Below are 23,126 nucleotides of genomic sequence, written 5' to 3'. Positions count from 1 at the left end.
GTTTAAGTGAATGGATCTCTATCTCAATACCACAAAGGAAGGTTGGGATTGATTTTGGGGATGATGGTCCCAACCATTTAGGAATGAGGGGCCCAAAAGGGGCCCAAAACAAGCATTTTTCTAGTTTCAGGATAATAACTTGTGTATAAGTATTTTGATTACTCTGAAATTGTACCACAATGTTTAATACCACAAGTAGAAGGTTGGGATTCATCTTAGGGGTTATGGGGCCAACAGTTTAGGAATTAAGGGCCAAAAAGGGGCCAAAAACAAGCATTTTTCTAGTTTCCAGACAATAAATTGTGTGTAAGTGTATGGATCTCTCTGAAATTGTACTACAAACTGTTACTAGATGGCACTAAACTATATTCAAATACTGTTTTAATCTGCTAAGGGTGAAGCAGAGTGGGTTGGATTGTAACCCTTGGCTAGTGAAGATGTTACCATTTATGTATTTCAGTTTCTTAATAAGGGCTGCAAACACAATCAATCACACATACTAAAAGATGAAGTTGATCCGTATTTCATGGTTATGTGGCTTTGATATAGTTTTTGTTTTGTTGTCACGAAAATGGCAGAATACATGACATAGGGATAACAATCTGGCAGCAGCATAAACTATTTGTATAAAAGTTTATATTTCAGAGGGTAGATGACCTGGATGCATCAGACCTTGATGTATTATGTTGTGAAGTTTCCAACTGAAATATGTTAATTGTCCTTGACCTCATTTTCATGGTTCAGCGACTTCTTTGAAAAAAAATAGTTTTTTTTTGTCATGTATATTTCACACTCATTATGAGTAATAGGATAATATTTGGTATGTGGTTTCCTTGCAAGGTCTTTTTGTCTGTCAGACAGGATTCACCTGACCTCAGATAATGTTTATGTGATACTTGTGTATAAGTATTTTGATTGCTCTGAAATTGTACCACAAGGTTCAATACCACAAGTCGAAGGTTGGGATTCATTTTGGGGGTAATTGCCCAAACCGTTCAGGAATTAGGGGCCAATAAAGGTATAAATCAAGCATTTTTATACGCCCGTTTACAGGACGTATTATGGTATACCATTGTCCGTCTGTCCATCGTCAACATGTTGGACATTAACTCAAAAATGCTTTAACCAGTTTGCATGAAACTTTGGTGAATTGTTTATATCTATTGACGTGAGCTCCTTTTCATTTTTTATAAAATTTAGATTTTACGTTTCCGAGTTATGGGGTTTTATTCATTAAAAAAAAGGGGGAGTTTCCAGTTTTCGGACAATAAGTCAAGAATGCTTTCACCAACTTGCAAGAATTTGTGGTGAATTGTTTATATCTATTGACATGAGTTCCCTTTTGATTTTTATAAATTTTAGACTTTACGTTTCCGAGTTTCAGGGTTTATTCATAAAAAAGGGGGGATTTTCCAGTTTTCGGATAAAAACTCAAAAATGCTTTCAGCAATTCTTATAAAACTTTGGTGAATTGTTTGTATGTATTGATGTAAGCTCCCTGTAGAATTTTATAAATTTTACATTTTACATTTCTGAGTTATGGGGTTTTATCCATTAAAAAAAGGGGTGATTTTCCAGTTTTCGGACTCAAAAATGCTGTCACCAATTCTCATGAAACTTTAGTGAATTGTTTATATCTATTGATGTAAGATTCCTTTTTATTTTCATAAATTTCTAATATGACATTGAGAATTAATTGAACTTTATTTGTTTATAGTCTGACAACAGATTTACTAGGTATTGCACAACAGCAAGAAATCTTTAATTGAATATAAATTCAATTCATATAATCAATTTCAAGTTCTTTGACTACATTTATTCAGAAACCTATAATATGTCAAATATTTAATTACAATCCAAATTCAGACCTGAATCAAGCTTGAATATTGTGTCCATTTTTGCCCCAACTGTTTAGGGTAGGACCTCTGCGGGCGTATCTAGCTGCGCTCAGCGAAGCAGTTTATTCTAGTTTTCAGACAATAACTCATGTTTAAGTGTATTGACGTCTCTTAAACTGCACCACATTTTACAAAAAGAAAATTTTCTTCAAATGTTATTTTTGTTGGAAAAGTGGGGAGGTTAAAATTTGGGGGGTGGGGGGTAAACATTTTTTTTTGGGGGGGGGACAATTTTTTATCCTCAAGATTTAAGAAATTAAAAAAAAAAATTCTTCAATTTTGGGAAAAAGGAGGGTCAATTTTTTCTGCAAGATTTAAGAAATTGTCAATTTTCCAAAGAAAATTTGGGGATCACAATTGCTAATTCTTTGTATATAGTCTGAAAACAGATTTACTAAGTAATGCGCACAGTGCACAGTGCATTGCACAAAAGCAAGAAATCTTCAATTGAATATAAAATCAAATCATATAACCAATTTTAAGTTCTTTGACCACATTTATTCTGTGTCAGAAACCTATAATGTGTCAAATATTTAATTACAATCCAAATTCAGACGTGTATCAAGCTTGAATATTGTGTCCATTTTTGCCCCAACTGTTCAGGGATGGACCTGGATGGACCTCTGCGGTCGTATCTAGCTGGGCTAGGCGAGCAGTTTATTACTAAATATTCTAAAAACTATAATAGATATATAAAAACTTCAAATAGAAAAAAAGAGAGAAGACAAGATCAACAAATTTGTCTCATCGTGAAATTGTCGGTCAACTCCTTATTGGAGTTATTGCTCTTTATGACGATTTTTTCACTAATTATTTATGTAGTGCCTATTCTTGAAGATGCACTTAGTTTGTATATAGTCTGAAAACAGATTTACTAAGTAATGCGCACACTGCACAGTGCATTGCACAAAAGCAAGAAATCTTCAATTGAATATAAAATCAAATCATATAACCAATTTTAAGTTCTTTGACTACATTTATTCTGTGTCAGAAACCTATAATGTGTCAATTATTTAATTACAATCCAAATTCAGACGTGTATCAAGCTTGAATATTGTGTCCATTTTTGCCCCAACTGTTCAGGGATGGACCTCTGCGGTCGTATCTAGCTGGGCTCGGCGAATTTGTCTCATCGTGAAATTGTCGGTCAACTCCTTATTGGAGTTATTGCTCTTTATGACAATTTTTTCACCAATTGTTTATGTATTGCCTATTCTTGAAGATGCACTTAGACCAAGGTGAGGGACACAGTCTCTTTAGAGCCTCTAGTTCTCAGAAGCTACAAATCAGAGATACCTTATATTTGGATATCAAGTTTATATGAGAAACCATACAAACAGCTGTTTATCATATTGCATTCAGATGTTGTGATGAAGTATGTAGTATGTAGTATTCAGAACCATTCAAATAGCTGTTTCTGATCAGATAGCAATCAGATGTTTGGGGTAAAGTATGTAGTATTCAGAACCATACAAACAGATCCTAATCAGATTGCATTCAGACGTTTGTGGTGAAGTATGTAGTATTAAGAACCATACAAACAGCTTTTTCTGATCAGATTGCTTCAGATGTTTGGGGTGAAGCATGTAGTATTCAGAACCATACAAACAGATGATTCTAATCAGATTGCATTCAGATGTTTGGGCTGAAGTTTGTTGTATTCAGAACCATACAAACAGCTGATTTTTAATCAAATTGCAATCAGATGTTTTGGGTGAAGTATGAAGTATTCAGAACCATACAAACAGCTGATTTTAATCAAATTGCAATCAGATGTTTTGGGTGAAGTATGAAGTATTCAGAACCATACAAACAGCTGATTTTAATCAAATTGCAATCAGATGTTTTGGGTGAAGTATGAAGTATTCAGAACCATACAAACAGATGATTATAATCAGATTGCATTCAGATGTTTGTGGTTAAGTTTAAAGTATTCAGAGCCATACAAACAGATGATTATAATCAGATTGCATTCAGATGTTTGTGGTTAAGTTTAGAGTATTCAGAGCTATTCATACAGATGATTATAATCAGATTGCATTCAGATGTTTGTGGTTAAGTATAAAGTATTCAGAGCTGTTCATACAGATGATTATAATCAGATTGCATTCAGATGTTTGTGGTTAAGTTTAAAGTATTCAGAGCTGTTCATACAGACGATTATAATCAGATTGCATTCAGATGTTTGTGGTTAAGTTTAGAGTATTCAGAGCTATTCATACAGACGATTATAATCAGATTGCATTCAGATGTTTGTGGTTAAGTTTAAAGTATTCAGAGCTGTTCATACAGATGATTATAATCAGATTGCATTCAGATGTTTGTGGTTAAGTTTAAAGTATTCAGAGCTGTTCATACAGATGATTATAATCAGATTGCATTCAGATGTTTGTGGTTAAGTTTAGAGTATTCAGAGCTGTTCATACAGATGATTATAATCAGATTGCATTCAGATGTTTGTGGTTAAGTTTAAAGTATTCAGAGCTGTTCATACAGATGATTATAATCAGATTGCATTCAGATGTTTGTGGTTAAGTTTAAAGTATTCAGAGCTGTTCATACAGATGATTATAATTAGATTGCATTCAGATGCTTGTGGTTAAGTTTAGAGTATTCAGAGCTGTTCATACAGATGATTATAATCAGATTGCATTCAGATGTTTGTGGTTAAGTTTAAAGTATTCAGAACTGTTCATACAGATGATTATAATCAGATTGCATTCAGATGTTTGTGGTTAAGTTTAGAGTATTCAGAGCTGTTCATACAGATGATGTGGTTAAGTTTAGAGTATTCAGAGCTATTCATACAGATGATTATAATCAGATTGCATTCAGATGTTTGTGGTTAAGTTTAAAGTATTCAGAGCTGTTCATACAGATGATTATAATCAGATTGCATTCAGATGTTTGTGGTTAAGTTTAGAGTATTCAGAGCTGTTCATACAGATGATTTTAATCAAATTGCATTCAGATGTTTGTGGTTAAGTTTAATGTATTCAAAGCTATACATACAGATGATTATAATCATACAGATGATTCTAATCAGATTGCATTCAGACGTTTGTGGTTAAGTTTAGAGTATTCAGAGCTATACATACATATGATTTTAATACTGTGGATTCATTGTTATTTGTGGGGTACCAATTTTCGTTGTTTTCATGGGTATAATTGAACAGCGAATTGAATTGTTGAACAAAGTTCAAAGTTCAAATTTCCTATTGGCTTTTATGCAGACCATAATATAACTATGAAATCATGTATCATCGAAATACAATTATTGCTGAATCCATGAAAATAAAGGTATCCACAGTAGTTATTTTCATGGTATCAATTTTAAGAAAAAACATAATGATAATAAAAAGTAAAATATATATGCTGATTTAAAAAGACATTCCTAATCAAAGTTAATATGATAATGCCATTATTTGACCTATGCTTCATAAATCACATGATCAAATTGGACATAGGAAATAAAAAACCTTCTAATAAATCAGTTTGTTTTAAGTGTAATTTTATTGTACTTTTTATAAAATACTTTTGATGTTTTTTCCTTTATTTTCTTCTTTTTATACGACCGCAAAAACATTTTTGTGGTTGTATATTGGTATGACGTTGGCGTCGTCGTCGTCCGAAGACACATTAGTTTTCCTACTCTAACTTTAGTTTAAGTGAATGGATCTCAATGAAATCTTACCATAAGGTTCAATACCACAAAAGGAAGGTTGGGATTGATTTTGGGGGTTATGGTACCCACAGTTAAGGAATTAGGGGCCAAAAAGGGGCCAAAAATAAGCATTTTTGTAACTTCCAGACATAACTTGTGTGTAAGTGTATGGATCTCTCTGACATTATACCACAAGGTTCCATATCACAAAGGGAATGCTGGGATGGATTTTGGGGGTAATTGCCTCCAAATTTTAGGAATAATGGGCCAAAAAGGGGCAAAAAACAAGCATTTTTCTAGTTTCATGACAATAACTTGTGTGTAAGTGAATGGATCTCTATCTCAATACCACAAAGGAAGGTTGGGATTGATTTTGGGGATGATGGTCCCAACCATTTAGGAATGAGGGGCCCAAAAGGGGCCCAAAACAAGCATTTTTCTAGTTTCAGGATAATAACTTGTGTATAAGTATTTTGATTACTCTGAAATTGTACCACAATGTTTAATACCACAAGTAGAAGGTTGGGATTCATCTTAGGGGTTATGGGGCCAACAGTTTAGGAATTAAGGGCCAAAAAGGGGCCAAAAACAAGCATTTTTCTAGTTTCCAGACAATAACTTGTGTTTAAGTGTATGGATCTCTATGAAATTGTACTACAAACTGTCACTAGATGGCACTAAACTGTATATTCAAATACTGTTTTAATCTGCTAAGGGTGAAGTAGAGTGGGTTGGATTGTAACCCTTGGCTAGTGAAGATGTTACCATTTATGTATTTCAGTTTCTTAATAAGGGCTGCAAACACAATCAATCACACATACTAAAAGATGAAGTTGATCCGTATTTCATGGTTATGTGGCTTTGATATAGTTTTTGTTTTGTTGTCACAAAAATGGCAGCAGCATAAACTATTTGTATAAAAGTTTATATTTCAGAGGGTAGATGACCTGGATGCATCAGACCTTGATGTATTATGTTGTGAAGTTTCCAACTGAAATATGTTAATTGTCCTTGACCTCATTTTCATGGTTCAGCGACTTCTTTGAAAAAAAATAGTTTTTTTTTGTCATGTATATTTCACACTCATTATGAGTAATAGGATAATATTTGGTATGTGGTTTCCTTGCAAGGTCTTTTTGTCTGTCAGACAGGATTCACCTGACCTCAGATAATGTTTATGTGATACTTGTGTATAAGTATTTTGATTGCTCTGAAATTGTACCACAAGGTTCAATACCACAAGTCGAAGGTTGGGATTCATTTTGGGGGTAATTGCCCAAACCGTTCAGGAATTAGGGGCCAATAAAGGTATAAATCAAGCATTTTTATACGCCCGTTTACAGGACGTATTATGGTATACCATTGTCCGTCTGTCCATCGTCAACATGTTGGACATTAACTCAAAAATGCTTTAACCAGTTTGCATGAAACTTTGGTGAATTGTTTATATCTATTGACGTGAGCTCCTTTTCATTTTTTATAAAATTTAGATTTTACGTTTCCGAGTTATGGGGTTTTATTCATTAAAAAAAAGGGGGAGTTTCCAGTTTTCGGACAATAAGTCAAGAATGCTTTCACCAACTTGCAAGAATTTGTGGTGAATTGTTTATATCTATTGACATGAGTTCCCTTTTGATTTTTATAAATTTTAGACTTTACGTTTCCGAGTTTCAGGGTTTATTCATAAAAAAGGGGGGATTTTCCAGTTTTCGGATAAAAACTCAAAAATGCTTTCAGCAATTCTTATAAAACTTTGGTGAATTGTTTGTATGTATTGATGTAAGCTCCCTGTAGAATTTTATAAATTTTACATTTTACATTTCTGAGTTATGGGGTTTTATCCATTAAAAAAAGGGGTGATTTTCCAGTTTTCGGACTCAAAAATGCTGTCACCAATTCTCATGAAACTTTAGTGAATTGTTTATATCTATTGATGTAAGATTCCTTTTTATTTTCATAAATTTCTAATATGACATTGAGAATTAATTGAACTTTATTTGTTTATAGTCTGACAACAGATTTACTAGGTATTGCACAACAGCAAGAAATCTTTAATTGAATATAAATTCAATTCATATAATCAATTTCAAGTTCTTTGACTACATTTATTCAGAAACCTATAATATGTCAAATATTTAATTACAATCCAAATTCAGACCTGAATCAAGCTTGAATATTGTGTCCATTTTTGCCCCAACTGTTTAGGGTAGGACCTCTGCGGGCGTATCTAGCTGCGCTCAGCGAAGCAGTTTATTCTAGTTTTCAGACAATAACTCATGTTTAAGTGTATTGACGTCTCTTAAACTGCACCACATTTTACAAAAAGAAAATTTTCTTCAAATGTTATTTTTGTTGGAAAAGTGGGGAGGTTAAAATTTGGGGGGTGGGGGGTAAACATTTTTTTTTGGGGGGGGGACAATTTTTTATCCTCAAGATTTAAGAAATTAAAAAAAAAAATTCTTCAATTTTGGGAAAAAGGAGGGTCAATTTTTTCTGCAAGATTTAAGAAATTGTCAATTTTCCAAAGAAAATTTGGGGATCACAATTGCTAATTCTTTGTATATAGTCTGAAAACAGATTTACTAAGTAATGCGCACAGTGCACAGTGCATTGCACAAAAGCAAGAAATCTTCAATTGAATATAAAATCAAATCATATAACCAATTTTAAGTTCTTTGACCACATTTATTCTGTGTCAGAAACCTATAATGTGTCAAATATTTAATTACAATCCAAATTCAGACGTGTATCAAGCTTGAATATTGTGTCCATTTTTGCCCCAACTGTTCAGGGATGGACCTGGATGGACCTCTGCGGTCGTATCTAGCTGGGCTAGGCGAGCAGTTTATTACTAAATATTCTAAAAACTATAATAGATATATAAAAACTTCAAATAGAAAAAAAGAGAGAAGACAAGATCAACAAATTTGTCTCATCGTGAAATTGTCGGTCAACTCCTTATTGGAGTTATTGCTCTTTATGACGATTTTTTCACTAATTATTTATGTAGTGCCTATTCTTGAAGATGCACTTAGTTTGTATATAGTCTGAAAACAGATTTACTAAGTAATGCGCACACTGCACAGTGCATTGCACAAAAGCAAGAAATCTTCAATTGAATATAAAATCAAATCATATAACCAATTTTAAGTTCTTTGACTACATTTATTCTGTGTCAGAAACCTATAATGTGTCAATTATTTAATTACAATCCAAATTCAGACGTGTATCAAGCTTGAATATTGTGTCCATTTTTGCCCCAACTGTTCAGGGATGGACCTCTGCGGTCGTATCTAGCTGGGCTCGGCGAATTTGTCTCATCGTGAAATTGTCGGTCAACTCCTTATTGGAGTTATTGCTCTTTATGACAATTTTTTCACCAATTGTTTATGTATTGCCTATTCTTGAAGATGCACTTAGACCAAGGTGAGGGACACAGTCTCTTTAGAGCCTCTAGTTCTCAGAAGCTACAAATCAGAGATACCTTATATTTGGATATCAAGTTTATATGAGAAACCATACAAACAGCTGTTTATCATATTGCATTCAGATGTTGTGATGAAGTATGTAGTATGTAGTATTCAGAACCATTCAAATAGCTGTTTCTGATCAGATAGCAATCAGATGTTTGGGGTAAAGTATGTAGTATTCAGAACCATACAAACAGATCCTAATCAGATTGCATTCAGACGTTTGTGGTGAAGTATGTAGTATTAAGAACCATACAAACAGCTTTTTCTGATCAGATTGCTTCAGATGTTTGGGGTGAAGCATGTAGTATTCAGAACCATACAAACAGATGATTCTAATCAGATTGCATTCAGATGTTTGGGCTGAAGTTTGTTGTATTCAGAACCATACAAACAGCTGATTTTTAATCAAATTGCAATCAGATGTTTTGGGTGAAGTATGAAGTATTCAGAACCATACAAACAGCTGATTTTAATCAAATTGCAATCAGATGTTTTGGGTGAAGTATGAAGTATTCAGAACCATACAAACAGCTGATTTTAATCAAATTGCAATCAGATGTTTTGGGTGAAGTATGAAGTATTCAGAACCATACAAACAGATGATTATAATCAGATTGCATTCAGATGTTTGTGGTTAAGTTTAAAGTATTCAGAGCCATACAAACAGATGATTATAATCAGATTGCATTCAGATGTTTGTGGTTAAGTTTAGAGTATTCAGAGCTATTCATACAGATGATTATAATCAGATTGCATTCAGATGTTTGTGGTTAAGTATAAAGTATTCAGAGCTGTTCATACAGATGATTATAATCAGATTGCATTCAGATGTTTGTGGTTAAGTTTAAAGTATTCAGAGCTGTTCATACAGATGATTATAATCAGATTGCATTCACATGTTTGTGGTTAAGTTTAGAGTATTCAGAGCTGTTCATACAGATGATTATAATCAGATTGCATTCAGATGTTTGTGGTTAAGTTTAAAGTATTCAGAGCTGTTCATACAGATGATTATAATCAGATTGCATTCAGATGTTTGTGGTTAAGTTTAGAGTATTCAGAGCTGTTCATACAGATGATTATAATCAGATTGCATTCAGATGTTTGTGGTTAAGTTTAAAGTATTCAGAACTGTTCATACAGATGATTATAATCAGATTGCATTCAGATGTTTGTGGTTAAGTTTAGAGTATTCAGAGCTATTCATACAGATGATGTGGTTAAGTTTAGAGTATTCAGAGCTATTCATACAGATGATTATAATCAGATTGCATTCAGATGTTTGTGGTTAAGTTTAGAGTATTCAGAGCTATTCATACAGATGATTATAATCAGATTGCATTCAGATGTTTGTGGTTAAGTTTAAAGTATTCAGAGCTGTTCATACAGATGATTATAATCAGATTGCATTCAGATGTTTGTGGTTAAGTTTAAAGTATTCAGAGCTATTCATACAGATGATTATAATCAGATTGCATTCAGATGTTTGTGGTTAAGTTTAAGAGTATTCAGAGCTATTCATACAGATGATGTGGTTAAGTTTAGAGTATTCAGAGCTATTCATACAGATGATTATAATCAGATTGCATTCAGATGTTTGTGGTTAAGTTTAGAGTATTCAGAGCTATTCATACAGATGATTATAATCAGATTGCATTCAGATGTTTGTGGTTAAGTTTAAAGTATTCAGAGCTGTTCATACAGATGATTATAATCAGATTGCATTCAGATGTTTGTGGTTAAGTTTAAAGTATTCAGAGCTGTTCATACAGATGATTATAATCAGATTGCATTCAGATGTTTGTGGTTAAGTTTAGAGTATTCAGAGCTGTTCATACAGATGATTATAATCAGATTGCATTCAGATGTTTGTGGTTAAGTTTAGAGTATTCAGAGCTATTCATACAGACGATTATAATCAGATTGCATTCAGATGTTTGTGGTTAAGTTTAGAGTATTCAGAGCTATTCATACAGACGATTATAATCAGATTGCATTCAGATGTTTGTGGTTAAGTTTAAAGTATTCAGAGCTGTTCATACAGATGATTATAATCAGATTGCATTCAGATGTTTGTGGTTAAGTTTAAAGTATTCAGAGCTGTTCATACAGATGATTATAATCAGATTGCATTCAGATGTTTGTGGTTAAGTTTAGAGTATTCAGAGCTGTTCATACAGATGATTATAATCAGATTGCATTCAGATGTTTGTGGTTAAGTTTAAAGTATTCAGAGCTGTTCATACAGATGATTATAATCAGATTGCATTCAGATGTTTGTGGTTAAGTTTAAAGTATTCAGAGCTGTTCATACAGATGATTATAATTAGATTGCATTCAGATGCTTGTGGTTAAGTTTAGAGTATTCAGAGCTGTTCATACAGATGATTATAATCAGATTGCATTCAGATGTTTGTGGTTAAGTTTAAAGTATTCAGAACTGTTCATACAGATGATTATAATCAGATTGCATTCAGATGTTTGTGGTTAAGTTTAGAGTATTCAGAGCTGTTCATACAGATGATGTGGTTAAGTTTAGAGTATTCAGAGCTATTCATACAGATGATTATAATCAGATTGCATTCAGATGTTTGTGGTTAAGTTTAAAGTATTCAGAGCTGTTCATACAGATGATTATAATCAGATTGCATTCAGATGTTTGTGGTTAAGTTTAGAGTATTCAGAGCTGTTCATACAGATGATTTTAATCAAATTGCATTCAGATGTTTGTGGTTAAGTTTAATGTATTCAAAGCTATACATACAGATGATTATAATCATACAGATGATTCTAATCAGATTGCATTCAGACGTTTGTGGTTAAGTTTAGAGTATTCAGAGCTATACATACATATGATTTTAATACTGTGGATTCATTGTTATTTGTGGGGTACCAATTTTCGTTGTTTTCATGGGTATAATTGAACAGCGAATTTAATTGTTGAACAAAGTTCAAAGTTCAAATTTCCTATTGGCTTTTATGCAGACCATAATATAACTATGAAATCATGTATCATCGAAATACAATTATTGCTGAATCCATGAAAATAAAGGTATCCACAGTAGTTATTTTCATGGTATCAATTTTAAGAAAAAACATAATGATAATAAAAAGTAAAATATATATGCTGATTTAAAAAGACATTCCTAATCAAAGTTAATATGATAATGCCATTATTTGACCTATGCTTCATAAATCACATGATCAAATTGGACATAGGAAATAAAAAACCTTCTAATAAATCAGTTTGTTTTAAGTGTAATTTTATTGTACTTTTTATAAAATACTTTTGATGTTTTTTCCTTTATTTTCTTCTTTTTATACGACCGCAAAAACATTTTTGTGGTTGTATATTGGTATGACGTTGGCGTCGTCGTCGTCCGAAGACACATTAGTTTTCCTACTCTTTAGTTTAAGTGAATGGATCTCAATGAAATCTTACCATAAGGTTCAATACCACAAAAGGAAGGTTGGGATTGATTTTGGGGGTTATGGTACCCACAGTTAAGGAATTAGGGGCCAAAAAGGGGCCAAAAATAAGCATTTTTGTAACTTCCAGACATAACTTGTGTGTAAGTGTATGGATCTCTCTGACATTATACCACAAGGTTCCATATCACAAAGGGAATGCTGGGATGGATTTTGGGGGTAATTGCCTCCAAATTTTAGGAATAATGGGCCAAAAAGGGGCAAAAAACAAGCATTTTTCTAGTTTCATGACAATAACTTGTGTGTAAGTGAATGGATCTCTATCTCAATACCACAAAGGAAGGTTGGGATTGATTTTGGGGATGATGGTCCCAACCATTTAGGAATGAGGGGCCCAAAAGGGGCCCAAAACAAGCATTTTTCTAGTTTCAGGATAATAACTTGTGTATAAGTATTTTGATTACTCTGAAATTGTACCACAATGTTTAATACCACAAGTAGAAGGTTGGGATTCATCTTAGGGGTTATGGGGCCAACAGTTTAGGAATTAAGGGCCAAAAAGGGGCCAAAAACAAGCATTTTTCTAGTTTCCAGACAATAACTTGTGTTTAAGTGTATGGATCTCTATGAAATTGTACTACAAACTGTCACTAGATGGCACTAAACTGTATATTCAAATACTGTTTTAATCTGCTAAGGGTGAAGTAGAGTGGGTTGGATTGTAACCCTTGGCTAGTGAAGATGTTACCATTTATGTATTTCAGTTTCTTAATAAGGGCTGCAAACACAATCAATCACACATACTAAAAGATGAAGTTGATCCGTATTTCATGGTTATGTGGCTTTGATATAGTTTTTGTTTTGTTGTCACAAAAATGGCAGCAGCATAAACTATTTGTATAAAAGTTTATATTTCAGAGGGTAGATGACCTGGATGCATCAGACCTTGATGTATTATGTTGTGAAGTTTCCAACTGAAATATGTTAATTGTCCTTGACCTCATTTTCATGGTTCAGCGACTTCTTTGAAAAAAAATAGTTTTTTTTTGTCATGTATATTTCACACTCATTATGAGTAATAGGATAATATTTGGTATGTGGTTTCCTTGCAAGGTCTTTTTGTCTGTCAGACAGGATTCACCTGACCTCAGATAATGTTTATGTGATACTTGTGTATAAGTATTTTGATTGCTCTGAAATTGTACCACAAGGTTCAATACCACAAGTCGAAGGTTGGGATTCATTTTGGGGGTAATTGCCCAAACCGTTCAGGAATTAGGGGCCAATAAAGGTATAAATCAAGCATTTTTATACGCCCGTTTACAGGACGTATTATGGTATACCATTGTCCGTCTGTCCATCGTCAACATGTTGGACATTAACTCAAAAATGCTTTAACCAGTTTGCATGAAACTTTGGTGAATTGTTTATATCTATTGACGTGAGCTCCTTTTCATTTTTTATAAAATTTAGATTTTACGAGTTATGGGGTTTTATTCATTAAAAAAAAGGGGGAGTTTCCAGTTTTCGGACAATAAGTCAAGAATGCTTTCACCAACTTGCAAGAATTTGTGGTGAATTGTTTATATCTATTGACATGAGTTCCCTTTTGATTTTTATAAATTTTAGACTTTACGTTTCCGAGTTTCAGGGTTTATTCATAAAAAAGGGGGGATTTTCCAGTTTTCGGATAAAAACTCAAAAATGCTTTCAGCAATTCTTATAAAACTTTGGTGAATTGTTTGTATGTATTGATGTAAGCTCCCTGTAGAATTTTATAAATTTTACATTTTACATTTCTGAGTTATGGGGTTTTATTCATTAAAAAAAGGGGTGATTTTCCAGATTTCGGACTCAAAAATGCTGTCACCAATTCTCATGAAACTTTGGTGAATTGTTTATATCTATTGATGTAAGATTCCTTTTTATTTTCATAAATTTCTAATATGACATTGAGAATTAATTGAACTTTATTTGTTTATAGTCTGACAACAGATATACTAGGTATTGCACAACAGCAAGAAATCTTTAATTGAATATAAATTCAATTCATATAATCAATTTCAAGTTCTTTGACTACATTTATTCAGAAACCTATAATATGTCAAATATTTAATTACAATCCAAATTCAGACCTGAATCAAGCTTGAATATTGTGTCCATTTTTGCCCCAACTGTTTAGGGTAGGACCTCTGCGGGCGTATCTAGCTGCGTTCAGCGAAGCAGTTTATTTTAGTTTTCAGACAATAACTCATGTTTAAGTGTATTGACGTCTCTTAAACTGCACCACATTTTACAAAAAGAAAATTTTCTTCAAATGTTATTTTTGTTGGAAAAGTGGGGAGGTTAAAATTTGGGGGGTGGGGGGTAAACATTTTTTTTTTGGGGGGGACAATTTTTTATCCTCAAGATTTAAGAAATTAAAAAAAAAAATTCTTCAATTTTGGGAAAAAGGAGGGTCAATTTTCCAAAGAAAATTTGGGGATCACAATTGCTAATTCTTTGTATATAGTCTGAAAACAGATTTACTAAGTAATGTGCACAGTGCACAGTGCATTGCACAAAAGCAAGAAATCTTCAATTGAATATAAAATCAAATCATATAACCAATTTTAAGTTCTTTGACCACATTTATTCTGTGTCAGAAACCTATAATGTGTCAAATATTTAATTACAATCCAAATTCAGACGTGTATCAAGCTTGAATATTGTGTCCATTTTTGCCCCAACTGTTCAGGGATGGACCTCTGCAGTCGTATCTAGCTGGGCTAGGCGAGCAGTTTATTACTAAATATTCTAAAAACTATAATAGATATATAAAAACTTCAAATAGAAAAAAAGAGAGAAGACAAGATCAACAAATTTGTCTCATCGTGAAATTGTCGGTCAACTCCTTATTGGAGTTATTGCTCTTTATGACGATTTTTTCACTAATTATTTATGTAGTGCCTATTCTTGAAGATGCACTTAGTTTGTATATAGTCTGAAAACAGATTTACTAAGTAATGCGCACAGTGCACAGTGCATTGCACAAAAGCAAGAAATCTTCAATTGAATATAAAATCAAATCATATAACCAATTTTAAGTTCTTTGACTACATTTATTCTGTGTCAGAAACCTATAATGTGTCAATTATTTAATTACAATCCAAATTCAGACGTGTATCAAGCTTGAATATTGTGTCCATTTTTGCTCCAACTGTTCAGGGATGGACCTCTCTAGCTGGCCTATCTAGCTGGGCTCGGCGAATTTGTCTCATCGTGAAATTGTCGGTCAACTCCTTATTGGAGTTATTGCTCTTTATGACAATTTTTTCACCAATTGTTTATTTATTGCCTATTCTTGAAGATGCACTTAGACCAAGGTGAGGGACACAGTCTCTTTAGAGCCTCTAGTTCTCAGAAGCTACAAATCAGAGATACCTTATATTTGGATATCAAGTTTATATGAGAAACCATACAAACAGCTGTTTATCATATTGCATTCAGATGTTGTGATGAAGTATGTAGTATGTAGTATTCAGAACCATTCAAATAGCTGTTTCTGATCAGATAGCAATCAGATGTTTGGGGTAAAGTATGTAGTATTCAGAACCATACAAACAGATCCTAATCAGATTGCATTCAGACGTTTGTGGTGAAGTATGTAGTATTCAGAACCATACAAACAGCTTTTTCTGATCAGATTGCTTCAGATGTTTGGGGTGAAGCATGTAGTATTCAGAACCATACAAACAGATGATTCTAATCAGATTGCATTCAGATGTTTGGGGTGAAGTTTGTTGTATTCAGAACGATACAAACAGCTGATTTTTAATCAAATTGCAATCAGATGTTTTGGGTGAAGTATGAAGTATTCAGAACCATACAAACAGCTGATTTTAATCAAATTGCAATCAGATGTTTTGGGTGAAGTATGAAGTATTCAGAACCATACAAACAGCTGATTTTAATCAAATTGCAATCAGATGTTTTGGGTGAAGTATGAAGTATTCAGAACCATACAAACAGATGATTATAATCAGATTGCATTCAGATGTTTGTGGTTAAGTTTAAAGTATTCAGAGCCATACAAACAGATGATTATAATCAGATTGCATTCAGATGTTTGTGGTTAAGTTTAGAGTATTCAGAGCTATTCATACAGATGATTATAATCAGATTGCATTCAGATGTTTGTGGTTAAGTTTAAAGTATTCAGAGCTGTTCATACAGATGATTATAATCAGATTGCATTCAGATGTTTGTGGTTAAGTTTAAAGTATTCAGAGCTGTTCATACAGATGATTACAATCAGATTGCATTCAGATGTTTGTGGTTAAGTTTAAAGTATTCAGAGCTGTTCATACAGATGATTACAATCAGATTGCATTCAGATGTTTGTGGTTAAGTTTAGAGTATTCAGAGCTGTTCATACAGATGATTACAATCAGATTGCATTCAGATGTTTGTGGTTAAGTTTAGAGTATTCAGAGCTGTTCATACAGATGGTTATAATCAGATTGCATTCAGATGTTTGTGGTTAAGTTTAGAGTATTCAGAGCTGTTCATACAGATGATTATAATCAGATTGCATTCAGATGTTTGTGGTTAAGTTTAAAGTATTCAGAGCTGTTCATACAGATGATTATAATCAGATTGCATTCAGATGTTTGTGGTTAAGTTTAGAGTATTCAGAGCTATTCATACAGATGATGTGGTTAAGTTTAGAGTATTCAGAGCTATTCATACAGATGATTATAATCAGATTGCATTCAGATGTTTGTGGTTAAGTTTAGAATATTCAGAGCTATTCATACAGATGATTATAATCAGATTGCATTCAGATGTTTGTGGTTAAGTTTAGAGTATTCAGAGCTATTCATACAGATGATTATAATCAGATTGCATTCAGATGTTTGTGGTTAAGTTTAGAGTATTCAGAGCTATTCATACAGATGATTATAATCAGATTGCATTCAGATGTTTGTGGTTAAGTTTAAAGTATTCAGAGCTGTTCATACAGATGATTATAATCAGATTGCATTCAGATGTTTGTGGTTAAGTTTAAAGTAGTCAGAGCTGTTCATACAGATGATTATAATCAGATTGCATTCAGATGTTTGTGGTTAAGTTTAAAGTATTCAGAGCTGTTCATACAGATGATTATAATCAGATTGCATTCAGATGTTTGTGGTTAAGTTTAAAGTATTCAGAGCTGTTCATACAGATGATTACAATCAGATTGCATTCAGATGTTTGTGGTTAAGTTTAGAGTATTCAGAGCTGTTCATACGGATGGTTATAATCAGATTGCATTCAGATGTTTGTGGTTAAGTTTAAAGTATTCAGAGCTGTTCATACAGATGATTATAATCAGATTGCATTCAGATGTTTGTGGTTAAGTTTAGAGTATTCAGAGCTGTTCATACAGATGATTATAATCAGATTGCATTCAGATGTTTGTGGTTAAGTTTAAAGTATTCAGATCTGTTCATACAGATGATTATAATCAGATTGCATTCAGATGTTTGTGGTTAAGTTTAGAGTATTCAGAGCTATTCATACAGATGATGTGGTTAAGTTTAGAGTATTCAGAGCTATTCATACAGATGATTATAATCAGATTGCATTCAGATGTTTGTGGTTAAGTTTAGAGTATTCAGAGCTATTCATACAGATGATTATAATCAGATTGCATTCAGATGTTTGTGGTTAAGTTTAGAGTATTCAGAGCTATTCATACAGATGATTATAATCAGATTGCATTCAGATGTTTGTGGTTAAGTTTAGAGTATTCAGAGCTATTCATACAGATGATTATAATCAGATTGCATTCAGATGTTTGTGGTTAAGTTTAGAGTATTCAGAGCTGTTCATACAGATGATTATAATCAGATTGCATTCAGATGTTTGTGGTGAAGTTTAAAGTATTCAGAGCTGTTCATACAGATGATTATAATCAGATTGCATTCAGATGTTTGTGGTTAAGTTTAAAGTATTCAGAGCTGTTCATACAGATGATTATAATCAGATTGCATTCAGATGTTTGTGGTTTAGTTTAAAGTATTCAGAGCCATACAAACAGATGATTATAATCAGATTGCATTCAGATGTTTGTGGTTAAGTTTAGAGTATTCAGAGCTGTTCATACAGATGATTATAATCAGATTGCATTCAGATGTTTGTGGTTAAGTTTAAAGTATTCAGAGCTGTTCATACAGATGATTATAATCAGATTGCATTCAGATGTTTGTGGTTAAGTTTAGAGTATTCAGAGCTGTTCATACAGATGATTATAATCAGATTGCATTCAGATGTTTGTGGTTAAGTTTAAAGTATTCAGAGCTGTTCATACAGATGATTATAATCAGATTGCATTCAGATGTTTGTGGTTAAGTTTAAAGTATTCAGAGCTGTTCGTACAGATGATTATAATCAGATTGCATTCAGATGTTTGTGGTTAAGTTTAGAGTATTCAGAGCTGTTCATACAGATGATTATAATCAGATTGCATTCAGATGTTTGTGGTTAAGTTTAAAGTATTCAGATCTGTTCATACAGATGATTATAATCAGATTGCATTCAGATGTTTGTGGTTAAGTTTAGAGTATTCAGAGCTATTCATACAGATGATGTGGTTAAGTTTAGAGTATTCAGAGCTATTCATACAGATGATTATAATCAGATTGCATTCAGATGTTTGTGGTTAAGTTTAGAGTATTCAGAGCTATTCATACAGATGATTATAATCAGATTGCATTCAGATGTTTGTGGTTAAGTTTAAAGTATTCAGAGCCATACAAACAGATGATTATAATCAGATTGCATTCAGATGATAGTGTTTTAGTTTAGAGTATTCAGAGCTGTTCATACAGATGATTATAATCAGATTGCATTCAGATGTTTGTGGTTAAGTTTAAAGTATTCAGAGCTGTTCATACAGATGATTATAATCAGATTGCATTCAGATGTTTGGGGTTAAGTTTAGAGTATTCAGAGTTATTCATACAGATGATTATAATCAGATTGCATTCAGATGTTTGTGGTTAAGTTAAGAGTATTCAGAGCTATTCATACAGATGATTATAATCAGATTGCATTCAGATGTTTGTGGTTAAGTTTAAAGTATTCAGAGCTGTTCATACAGATGATTATAATCAGATTGCATTCAGATGTTTGTGGTTAAGTTTAGAGTATTCAGAGCTGTTCATACAGATGATTATAATCAGATTGCATTCAGATGTTTGTGGTTAAGTTTAGAGTATTCAGAGCTGTTCATACAGATGATTATAATCAGATTGCATTCAGATGTTTGTGGTTAAGTTTAGAGTATTCAGAGCTATTCATACAGATGATTATAATCAGATTGCATTCAGATGTTTGTGGTTAAGTTTAAAGTATTCAGAGCTATTCATACAGATGATTATAATCAGATTGCATTCAGATGTTTGTGGTTAAGTTTAAAGTATTCAGAGCTGTTCATACAGATGATTATAATCAGATTGCATTCAGATGTTTGTGGTTAAGTTTAGAGTATTCAGAGCTGTTCATACAGATGATTATAATCAGATTGCATTCAGATGTTTGTGGTTAAGTTTAGAGTATTCAGAGCTTTTCATACAGATGATTTTAATAAAATTGCATTCAGATGTTTGTGGTTAAGTTTAATGTATTCAAAGCTATACATACAGATGATTATAATCATACAGATGATTCTAATCAGATTGCATTCAGACGTTTGTGGTTAAGTTTAGAGTATTCAGAGCTATACATACAGATGATTTTAATACTGTGGATTCATTGTTATTTGTGGGGTACCAATTTTCGTTGTTTTCATGGGTATAATTGAACAGCGAATTTAATTGTTGAACAAAGTTCAAAGTTCAAATTTCCTATTGGCTTTTATGCAGACCATAATATAACTATGAAATCATGTATCATCGAAATACAATTATTGCTGAATCCATGAAAATAAAGGTATCCACAGTAGTTATTTTCATGGTATCAATTTTAAGAAAAAACATAATGATAATAAAAAGTAAAATATATATGCTGATTTAAAAAGACATTCCTAATCAAAGTTAATATGATAATGCCATTATTTGACCTATGCTTCATAAATCACATGATCAAATTGGACATAGGAAATAAAAAACCTTCTAATAAATCAGTTTGTTTTAAGTGTAATTTTATTGTACTTTTTATAAAATACTTTTGATGTTTTTTCCTTTATTTTCTTCTTTTTATACGACCGCAAAAACATTTTTGTGGTTGTATATTGGTATGACGTTGGCGTCGTCGTCGTCCGAAGACACATCAGTTTTCCCACTCTAACTTTAGTTTAAGTGAATGGATATCAATGAAATCTTACCATAAGGTTCAATACCACAAAAGGAAGGTGGGGATTGATTTTGGGGGTTATGGTACCCACAGTTAAGGAATTAGGGGCCAAAAAGGGGCCAAAAATAAGCATTTTTGTAACTTCCAGACATAACTTGTGTGTAAGTGTATGGATCTCTCTGACATTATACCACAAGGTTCCATATCACAAAGGGAATGCTGGGATGGATTTTGGGGGTAATTGCCTCCAAATTTTAGGAATTATGGGCCAAAAAGGGGCAAAAAACAAGCATTTTTCTAGTTTCATGACAATAACTTGTGTGTAAGTGTATGGATCTTAATGAAATCGTACTACAAGGTTCCATATCACAAAGGGAAAGCTGGAATTGAGTTTGGGGGTAATTGCCCAAAAAGTTTAGGAATAAGGGGCCAAAAAGGGGCCAAAAATAAGCATTTTTCTAGTTTCCAGACAATAACATGTGTTCAAATGTATGGATCTCTCTGAAATTGTACTGCAAGGTACCATACCACTAAGGGAAGGCTGGGATTGATGTTGAGGTTAATTCCCTCAAAATTTTAGTAATGAGGGGCCATAAAAGGGCAAAAAAAAAAGCATTTTTCTAGTTTCAGGACAATAACTTGTGTGTAAGTGTATGGATCTTTATGAAATTGTACTACAAGGTTCCATATCACAAAGGGAAAGCTGGGTTTGAATTTGGGAGTAATTGCCCTAAACGTTTAGGAATTTAGGGCCAAAAAGGGGCCAAAAAACAAGCATTTTTCTAGTTTCCAGACAATAACTTGTTTTCAAGTGTATGGATCTCTCTGAAATTGTACTACAAGGTACCATACCACAAAGGAAAAAGCTGGGATTGAGTTTGGGGGTGATGAATCATAAGGGGGTTCAAAAAATTGGGGGGGATTTTTTTTTCCTTTTTTTAGCTCACCTGGCCATAAGGGCCAAGTGAGCTTTTCTCATCACTTGGCGTCCGTTGTCCGTCGTCGTCGTTAGCTTTTTACAAAAATCTTCTCCTCTGAAATCACTGGGCTAAATTTAACCAAACTTGGCCACAATCATCATTAGGGTATTTAGTTTAAAAAATATGCCCGATGACCCCGCCAATCAACCAAGATGGCCGCCATGGCTAAAAATAGAACATAGGGGTAAAATGTAGATTTTGGCTTATATCTCTGAAACCAGAGCATTTAGGGTAAATCTGACAGGGTAAAACTGATTATCAGGTCAAGATCTATCTGCCCTGAAATTTTCAGACAAATCTGACAACCTGTTTGTGGGTTGCTGCCCCTGAATTGGTAATTTTAAGGAAATTTTGCAGTTTTTACACGACCGCAAAAAAATTTTGAGGTCGTATATTGGTATGACGTTGGCGTCGTCGTCGTCGTCCGAATACACAATGGTTTTCGCACTCTAACTTTAGTTTAAGTGAATGGATCTCTATGAAATTTTACCATAAGGTTCAATACCACAATAGGAAGGTGGGGATTGATTTTGGGGGTTATGGTACCAACAGTTAAGGAATTAGGGGCCAAAAAGGGGCCGAAAATAAGCATTTTTGTAACTTCCAGACATAACTTGTGTGTTAGCATATGGATCTCTTTGACATTGTACCACAAGATTCCATATCACAAAGGGTCAATGCTGGGATTGATTTTGGGGTTAATTGCCTCAAAATTTTAGGAATAAGGGGCCAAAAGGGGGCAAAAAACAAGCATTTTTCTAGTTTCATGACAATAACTTGTGTGTAAGTGTATGGATCTTTCTGAAATTTTACTACAAGGTTCCATTTCACAAAGGGAAAGCTGGAATTGAGTGTTGTGGTAATTGCCCAAAACGTTTAGTAATAAGGGGCCTAAAAAGGGGTTTAAAATAAGCATTTTTTAGTTTCTAGACAATAACTTGTGTTCAATTGTATGGATCTCTCTAAAATTGTATTACAAGGTACCATACCACAAAGGCAAGGCTGTTATTGAGCTTGGTTTGGGGGGAAAGGGGGGTGGGGGTGATGAATCATAAGGGGGGCGGGGGTCAAAAAAGGGGTAATTTTTTTTTTCCTTTTTTTTTTGTTTAAAATTTACATTTTAAGTTAGTTATTTTTTATCACGAAGAGAAAGTAGGAATTGAGTTTTGGGGTTAATTGCTCAAACATTTATGAAGAAGGGGCCAAATATTGGTCAAAAATAAGGATTTTTTTAGTTTGCAACAAAAACTTGTGTTCAAGTGTATGGATCTCTGTGAAATTGTATTGCAATGTACCATACCACAAATTGAAGGTTGTGATTGAGGTGGGGGAAGATGAATCAAAAGGGGGTTGAAAAAAT

General features: G+C 33.1%; 1 protein-coding gene across 25 annotated transcripts in view; it reads left to right on the top strand.

Moving 5' to 3' along the window:
• Positions 1 to 23,126, top strand: part of LOC127731028 (cytochrome P450 20A1-like) — a 249,664-nt gene that overhangs the window by 207,844 nt on the left and 18,694 nt on the right. The gene's annotated exons all lie outside the window — the stretch shown is intronic.

Source organism: Mytilus californianus, unplaced genomic scaffold, assembly GCF_021869535.1.
Source record: "Mytilus californianus isolate M0D057914Y unplaced genomic scaffold, xbMytCali1.0.p SCAF_2, whole genome shotgun sequence".
Classification (NCBI taxonomy): domain Eukaryota; kingdom Metazoa; phylum Mollusca; class Bivalvia; order Mytilida; family Mytilidae; genus Mytilus; species Mytilus californianus.
Note: the sequence above shows the minus strand (reverse complement) of the source record. Positions and strands in the feature narration are given on the sequence as shown.